This window comes from Nyctibius grandis, chromosome 3 (genome assembly GCF_013368605.1).
Source record: "Nyctibius grandis isolate bNycGra1 chromosome 3, bNycGra1.pri, whole genome shotgun sequence".
NCBI lineage: Eukaryota > Metazoa > Chordata > Aves > Nyctibiiformes > Nyctibiidae > Nyctibius > Nyctibius grandis.
The window spans coordinates 57,705,795-57,715,019 of NC_090660.1; positions in this window are offsets into that span (position 1 = coordinate 57,705,795).

Sequence of the window (9,225 nt, forward strand, 5' to 3'; positions counted from 1 at the left end):
TCGTGGGCAGGGCCGCCAGCAGGCTCCTGTCACCTGGCGGGCACATCCCTGGCCCAGCCCCCCGGCAGCGGCGCCCGGCAGTGCTGCGGCTGAGGCCAGGCAAGTGGCGTGTGCGACAGTGCTGTACCCGTCAGTTGTGGCGGTGGCGTAACGGAGAGGCTTGTCCTTGGGGTTGGTGCGGCAGAGTTTGGCTTCAGTCTGGAGGTGCGAAGGCCTGGTGCGTCTGCCTTAAACCAGGCAGTCGAGATCCATGAGCTGTTGTTTATTCTTTTTTAATGTTTAGTGTTTGAAACGCTTTCCTCCTCTGAAGGAAACAGTGTACTGTCTTCAGTCTTAAAAATCAAATTCCAATTAGAACTTAATTTAATTGAAACTTAAAATCTAATAAAGCTCTTGCTTTTTTGTATATGTAGAACCTGAATTACTTTTGCATTGTGCTGTTATAGAGGAGTGGTAGGACTAGAGTAGCTGCAAAACTGCAATTGAAATAAAATAATTCAAGAAATAAATCCAGTTTTCATGATCTTTAAGGAACCAGCGAAATATACTTGTTGGGCAACTGTCAAGATCTTTTGATTTGTCATTCATTGTAGGGTAGACTAATAGCTTTTCCTCATGTTATAAACAATAGGGCTGTAGTTGGGATATACTTTATAAACGAGCTTAGAGAAAGAACTGCAATAATCACAATTTATGCGTTCAGGTTTCTGGAAGGTGCAGCTTATACTTCCGATGGTGTTAACTCGGAGAAACTGAATGTGTTCAGAGTTTTGTGTGTTCTCATCATACTTGCAGTTCATTCTTCCATGGTGCATGTTCTTATATTCTGAGTTTATGTGTAGCTTTTCAGTACTGTCAATTGAGCATAACATTTTAAAGAGTTTCCTCAGTATTTGCTGTCATTTCTGAGAGAAGTCTCTGGTCTAAGAACACATAAATGTTCTAACTGGAAATATTTTTATCTGTAGTCACTCTCTAGAGAGTGACATTTTCATTGTCTGGTACAATTGCTTGTATGGATTGAGATCTAGAAGACATACAGGGCTGGACACTTTGATCTTTGACCTTCAGGCCCTCTAAGAAGGTGATCATCCCCCAACTGTAAATACTTCAAAGCTTTCTTGGTACAAAATCGCAGCTGATCTCTCATTTAGCAGTGCTCAGGGAGTATGTAGGGTGTGTAGTCTTCTTAGGACAGGAATATAAAATGTAAGAGAAACTACTTTGGGGAAAAAGAACTGGTGAATTATTTCATACCCCCATGATTATATCCTTCGGGCCATATACTGCACAGCTACCTGAGTATTTGCCTACCTCTCAGGCCCGCAGTGCCAGCACACTCGTCCGTCTGTGCCCCAGGGAAGGGATAGATATGAGGATGCCAAGCTGTTGCTGGCAGCGGTGTGGATATTGGGAAGCCCAGCAATTTTTAGCAAACAAGTAAGCTGCTTTTACGCACCGAGATGCTTGTTAAAGCTCATTAATTCCTCCCTTCCAAAAAAGGGATACCCTTTCTTTTCTTAATCGGGACATAGGGTTGGACTTGATGATCTTAAAGGTCTTTTCCAACCTAAATGATTCTATGATTCTATCTAGTTTCAAAATGAATATGCCAAGGGGGAAGGATGGTTCTACCTGAAATTCAGGCACTTCACTTGCATGAAAATAAGGTTCTTGTTATTAAGCCTACCTGCAAGTTGGTTTAAAGAGTGCCTGCAGTTGCAAAGTTTTAATTCTGCAGTATGAAGTATTTTGTTCAATTAACAACTGAGTAATCATTTTCAGTCCTCATAGAAAAGAACTTTCTTTGCTGGAAAAAGGAATATTGCTTATATTGTTCTACTGGATTTTAAAGTCAAATGTCATGTTATTTTTCAAACTTAATAGTAGCAGTAGAGTATCCAATTATTGGTTCATCTTGCCATTTGATATTTCAGGTGATGCTCAGTGTTACGACCTGGTCGCAACTAGTTCATAAATATCTTGGAGTAAATTAAGGTGAAACGACACCAAATAACTGCTATGAAATTAAGAACAATTTATTAATACAGGGAAAGTAGCATGGTCATAAGTGTCTTGGGTTTCTAAAGGCATTGAGAAAAGAGAGGAAAAGAAAAGGAAAAAGAGAAAGAAGATAGAGAATATGAGAGAGGGGAAAAGAGAGATCACCACCCTTGGATCCAGCGATGTAAGTTGTTTGTAACGTTGGTAAATTGCTTGCAGAGTTGCTCCTCCAGTAAATCACTTGCAAGATCAGCCCTCAGGTGGCGGGCAGGAGCACGCCAGCATCCCAAGCGAGGAGTTCTAAATACTTTAGGGCATTTGCATGTGAGATAGGAGAGGGTGGTAACATCCCTCTTGTCTCCCTCCTCTGCTCATGCTAATTGGGACGCCTGCGCACTTGTAGTCTTAGATTGTTATCGAAATGAGTCAGTGGTCCCCCAAGGGGTGTCTGGTGGTCGCAGTCCCCCCTAGTTGTGGTGTCCGCTGTATGACCCTGCTTCTGCACAAACGTGGTTGATGCCTTGCACATGTAGGCTGGCCCCAAGGAAAAGATGCCATCTGGCTTCTGCAGGACTTAATCTCTTCTTCTAGCCAGAGCTGTAAATCACACCAATTAAGGCACAGCAAAGGTATTGTTCTGTTCCCAAGGCCCTTATCTCTTGCCAGACTTCCAGGCCTCTGTAGCACCCATCCACTCCTCCAGCCAGAGTTGTCAAGCAAGTTGCTTAAGGCATACCAACTCTGTCTGTCACACTCAGGAATGTGTTTTTTATGTGTGTGTGAGAATGTATTTATCATTATGTCCTGCCTGTATCTAATTTTTTCATTCAAGGAATAAATTAAGTATCTGATTGCTTTGTATTGAGGGAGAATATGAACTAAGTTCCACCATTGGATATTTTTAGATAATAAATATTTCATATACATGTAATGAGAATTGCTGTGTCTTCACTAGAATAAAGCGCAATTCACTGGAATAAAGTAGGGCCTGTTGTAGTGGCACAGTCTATTGAGTGATACTGGATGCTACTGCCTATGTATGCTTTGTAGGTACAAAACTACAAATTCCAAATTATCTAACAAAAAGCGCTGCTCTTCCTTAAGGTAACAAAGGTTTTATATCTAAGAAGAGGAGCCTGTGGCAACTTGCATTTAGAGCTCTGTAGACCTTTGACATGGCCCATTACAAAAAGTACTTTAGTGAGAACCCCTGGGGTGTGAAATGACAGCGTCATTACTCAGAAAACTGAGAGACAGAAACCAAAGAATATAAATGAACAGTGAATTGTCATCATAACGTGCAAGCTAAGGTAGACATGGAGAACTGGGTTACTGAAGTGCTGGTTTTATTTTTTTTCATTTACTTCTCAGTAACTTGAAAAAAATGAGTGAGCAACTAAAGTGACAAAATTTGTGAAACACAATCCAGGTAGTTGAGAGGACTGTAAAGACAGTCCATGTTTCTGAGATATCTGACCAATGTGATAACAGATTAAATTATGTTTTTAAAAATTGAAAGCAACACAGGAAGAGATGGTGGAGGAGGAGGAGGGACAACGAACCATTCATTCATCCTCCTGTGGTCCAAATTAACTCTGTCAGCTTGGCTTTGTGAGTAAAACTCATGTAAATTCTCACTGTTCATTGTGTACTTTCTTAACAAAAATAATACAATGTCACGTGCTCATTTAAAATCCAATGGAAATAATGGCTCTGATGACTGCAGATAGAATATAACTATTTGTGGAAAGTGTGCCTAAGATGACTGGGATTTCCAAACTAAGAAAATCATAGAATCACAGAATGTTAGGGGTTGGAAGGGACCTCTGGAGATCGAGTCCAACCCCCCTGCCAGATCAGGACCAATCTAGGGCAGGTTACAGAGGAACACATCAAGATGGGTCTTGAAAGTCTCCAGAGAAGACTCCACAACCTCTCTGTGGAGCCTGTTCCAGTGCTCTGTAACCCTTACAGTAAAGCAGCTCTTCCTCATGTTGAGGTTGAACTTCCTATGCTCTAGCTTGCATCCATTGCCCCTTGTCCTATCGCAGGGCACAAGTGAAAAGAGGTTGCACCTTTCCTCTTGACACCAGCCCTCATATTTATACACATTAATCAGATCCCCTCTCAGTCTTCTCTTCTCCAGCCCCAGGTCTCTCAACCTTTCCTCAAAGCAGGTGTTCCGGTCCCTTAATCATCCTCGTAGCCCTCCATTGGACTCTCTCCAGTAGATCTCTGTCCCTCTTGAACTGGGGAGCCCAGAACTGAATGCAATACTCCAGGTGAGGTCTCACGAGGGTAGAGTAGAGGGGGAGGAGGACTTCCCTCGATAGTTAGAAGTATAAAAATAGGAAACATAATCAGGAACTTCCAGTCTATTATTATAAAGCAAGAAGAAGGGACATAGGGTTATATTTAAAAATATGCAGAACTGATAGGAAGATATACTTTTCATAAATCATTTGATTGAACTGTGAAATATGTTTTCACATAATGAAAATTAATAATTTTGTGAGGTTTAAAACAATTTTTTCTTTATATGAATAGAAAGGAGATAAAGAACTACACCACTTTTAGACACACAAGTCTAAGTCTACCCAGGGGTACTGAGGGAGCTGGTGGAAGTGCTCACCAAGCCACTTTCCATCATTTATAATCAGTCCTGGCTAACTGGGGAGGTTCCAGGTGACTGGAAATTAGCAAGTGTAACTTGCTAATTACACTTAATTAGTTATTAAGTTATAGTTACCAGGAGGACCCGGGTAACTATAGACCAGTCAGCCTCACCTCCATCCCCGGAAAGGTGATGGAACAACTTGTCCTTGGTGCTGTCTCTAGGCACATCAAGGATAGGGGGATCATTAGGGGCACTCAGCATGGCTTCACCAAGGGGAAGTCATGCTTAACCAACTTGATAGCCTTTTATGAGGACGTAACCCGGTGGATAGATGATGGTAAAGCTGTGGATGTGGTCTATCGTGATTTCAGTAAAGCGTTTGACACAGTCTCCCACAGCATCCTCGCAGCTAAACTGAGGGAGTGTGGTCTGGATGATCGGGTAGTGAGGTGGATCGTGAACTGGCTGAAGGAAAGTGTCACGGTTTAAAGCTGGGCTGGCTATTAACCCAGTGGCAGACACTCTCTGTTAACCCTCTCCCCCCCCCACCCTCAGGGAAAGGGAAAAGGGAGAGAGACTTAGGGGTTGGAAAGTTAAAACAGTTTTAATAAGCTATAGTAATGAAAAAGAGTATAATAAGAATAATAGAAATAATCAAATATATACAAATATATACAAATATATACAAATATATACAAATATATACAAATATATACAAATATATACAAATATATACAAATATATACAAATGTATACAAATGTATACAAATGTATACAAATATATACAAATATATACAAATATATACAAATATATACAAATATATACAAATATATACAAATATATACAAATATATACAAAACCAAGATTGAGAGCTTAGAAATCCTCCTCAGGCAAAGTTGCTCCCCCAGCACGGGCAGAGGGGAAAATGCAGTAGCTCCCCTGCCATCACACCTGCAGGCTTTTAACTGGAAAATTGGCAAAGCTGGTACCAATCAGTGGGAGACAGGAGGGCCCCTCCCTCCTGGGCCCCACCTCCAGGAGGTGGTGGGTTAGTGATAAATAGGAAAGTGAGAATGACGTGTATGGGATTGGATACCTCGTTGGTCAATCTTGGGTCACCTGCCCTGTCTGCTTCTCCCTGCAGGTGCGACCCCCCTTTGGCTCTTCACTCGTAAGCAGTGAGGAATTTAGCAGTGACCTTGGTTTCTCTAAGACTAATTGGCCTGGTTTGGGCCAAACCAGGACATTCCACCCCTTATTCCATACCATTCACGTCATACTCAGATCACCACTACCTTTTCATTTTCAAATATATATACACTTATCACTAGTTTATGATTCATCTTTATGCAAAAAGTTCATCAAGTTCATTTAGTTCAGGATTGTGGGTTTCCATCTGGCTAGCAGTCTCTCAGGGCAGGAGACATGGTATGAGTTTTGTCACGGTTCATGCCCATGGGTTGCAGGTTAAAGATGTCAGTCTCAAGGAGGTTACTGGACGCCACTTGCAGCTAGCTCCAGTCTCATCATCACTGTCTTAACCTGAAAGACACTTGTGAACGCTGTTAGTATAATGCAGCAACAACATACAGTTCAGAATTAAGTAGTCTCACCCAGAATCAGATCACCTTCAGGGACACATCGGACTTCACCACCTTGCAACATCACCCACAAAGTACATCCAGGTCCCTGAGCAAAAGCAATCCCACGAATGGGTTTACCTTTGCCCGTTGCAGGAAGAACCCAGACAGTTTTTCCCAATAGATTCCTTTCATGCACCACAGGGACTTTATTCCCTTCTACTGTATGTAGAAGGTCTGACTGAGCAGGGCCAGCTCGATTGATAGATCCCCTGGTGTTAACTAGCCAGGTAGCTTGTGCCAGATGCTTATCCCAGTTTTTAAAGGTTCCACCCCCCATTGCTTTCAGGGTAGTTTTTAACAGCCCATTGTACCGTTCAATTTCCCCAGAGGCTGGTGCATGATAGGGGATGTGATATACCCATTCGATGCCATGCTCTTTGGCCCAGTTGTCTATGAGACTGTTTTTGAAATGAGTCCCATTGTCCGACTCAATTCTCTCTGGCGTGCTGTGTCGCCACAAGATTTGCTTTTCAAGGCCCAGAATAGTGTTCCGGGCAGTGGCATGGGGCACAGAGTATGTTTCCAGCCATCCGGTGGTCGCCTCCACCATGGTAAGCACATAGCGTTTACCCTGGTGGGTTTGAGGGAGTGTGATATAGTCAATTTGCCAGGCCTCCCCATATTTATATTTCAATCACCGCCCCCCATACCACAGAGGTTTTAACCGTTTGGCTTGCTTAATTGCGGCGCATGTTTCACAATCATGGATAACCTGTGCAATAGAGTCCATGGTTAAGTCCACCCCTCGGTCATGAGCCCATCTGTATGTTGCATCTCTCCCTTGATGACCTGAAGTGTCATGAGCCCACCGAGCTAAAAATAGTTCACCTTTATGTTCCCAGTCCAAATCTATTTGGAACACTTTAGCAGCTTGATCCACTTGTTGGTTGTTTCGATGTTCCTCAGTTGCCCGACTTTTAGGTACGTGAGCATCTACATGACGTACCTTCACGACTAGTTTCTCTAGCCGAGCAGCAATATCTTGCCACAATTCAGCAGCCCAAATAGGTTTACCTATGCGCTGCCAGTTGCTTCGCTTCCACTGCTTTAACCACCCCCACAAGGCATTTGCTACCATCCCTGAGTCAGTATAAAGATACAGCCTTGGCCACTTTTCTCGTTTAGCAATGTCTAAAGCCAGCTGGATGGCTTTTACCTCTGCAAATTGACTTGATTCACCTTGTCCTTCTGTGGCTTCTGTGACTCGTCGTGTAGGACTCCATGCAGCAGCTTTCCACTTCCGATGCTTTCCTACAAGACGGCAGGATCCATCGGTGAACAGGGCATACTGCTTCTCATCCTCTGGTAGTTCATTATATGGTGGGGCTTCTTCAGCACGTGTCACCTCCTTTTCTGGTGGCATTCTGAAGTCTTTGCCTTCTGGCCAGTCCATGATCACTTCTAAGATTCCTGGGCGATTAGGGTTTCCTATTCGAGCCCTCTGTGTAATTAATGCAATCCATTTACTCCATGTAGCATCAGTTGCATGATGGGTAGTGGGAACCTTACCCTTGAACATCCAGCCTAGTACTGGTAATCAAGGTGCCAGGAGAAGTTGTGCTTCAGTACCAATTACCTCTGAGGCAGCTCTAACTCCTTCATATGCTGCCAGTATCTCTTTTTCAGTTGGGGTGTAATTGGCCTTGGAGCCCTTCTATCCTCGACTCCAAAATCCTAGGGGTCGACCTCGAGTCTCCCCTGGTACTTTCTGCCAGAGGCTCCAGGTAGGACCATTGTCCCCAGCTGCGGTGTAGAGCACATTTTTAACATCTTGTCCCATACGGACTGGTCCAAGGGCTACTGCATGCACAATTTCTTGTTTAATCTGTTCAAAAGCCTGTCGTTGTTCAGGACCGCACTGAAAATCATTCTTCTTTCTGGTCACTTGATAAAGAGGGCGTACAATCTGGCTGTAATTTGGAACATGCATTCTCCAGAAACCCATAACGCCTAACAAGGCTTGTGTTTCCTTTTGTTAGTTGGTGAGGACATAGCTGTTATTTTGTTGATCACCTCTATCGGGATCTGGCGACGCCCATCTTGCCATTTAATCCCTAAAAACTGGATCTCCCGGGCAGGCCCCTTGACCTTGCTTCTTTTTATGGCAAAACCAGCTTTCAGAAGAATTTGGATTATTTTCTCCCCTTTGTCAAAAACTTCTGCTGCTGTATCACCTCACACAATGATGTCATCAATGTATTGCAAATGTTCTGGAGCTCCACCCTTTTCTAGTGCAGTCTGGATCAGTCCATGGCAAATAGTAGGACTGTGTTTCCACCCCTGGGGCAGTCAATTCCAGGTGTACTGGATACCTCTCCAGGTAAAAGCAAACTGTGGCCTGCACTTTGGTGCCAAAGGAATAGAGAAAAATGCATTAGCAATGTCTATGGTGGCATACCACTTGGCTGCCTTTGACTCCAGTTCGTATTGAAGTTCTAGCATGTCTGGCACAGCAGCACTCAGCAGTGGCGTAACTTCATTTAGGCCACGATAGTCCACAGTTAATCTCCATTCTCCATCAGACTTTCGCACTGGCCATATAGGACTATTAAAGGGTGAGCGAGTCTTACTAATCACTCCTTGATTTTCTAATTGTCTAATCAGTTTATGAATGGGGATCAGGGAGTCTCGATTGGTGCGATATTGTCATCGGTGCACCGTGGTAGTAGCAATTGGCACCTGTTGTTCTTCAACCTTCAGCAACCCCACAACAGAAGGATCTTCTGAGAGGCCAGGCAAGGTAGACAGCTGTTTAATGTCCTCAGTCTCTACAGCTGCTATACCAAAGGCCCATCTATACCCTTTTGGGTCCTTAAAATACCCTCTCTTGAGGTAGTCTATGCCAAGGATGCACGGAGCATCTGGGCCAGTCACAATGGGGTGCTTTTTCCATTCATTTTTAGTTAGGCTCACTTCGGCCTCCAATACAGATAACACTTGAGATCCTCCTGTTACTCCTG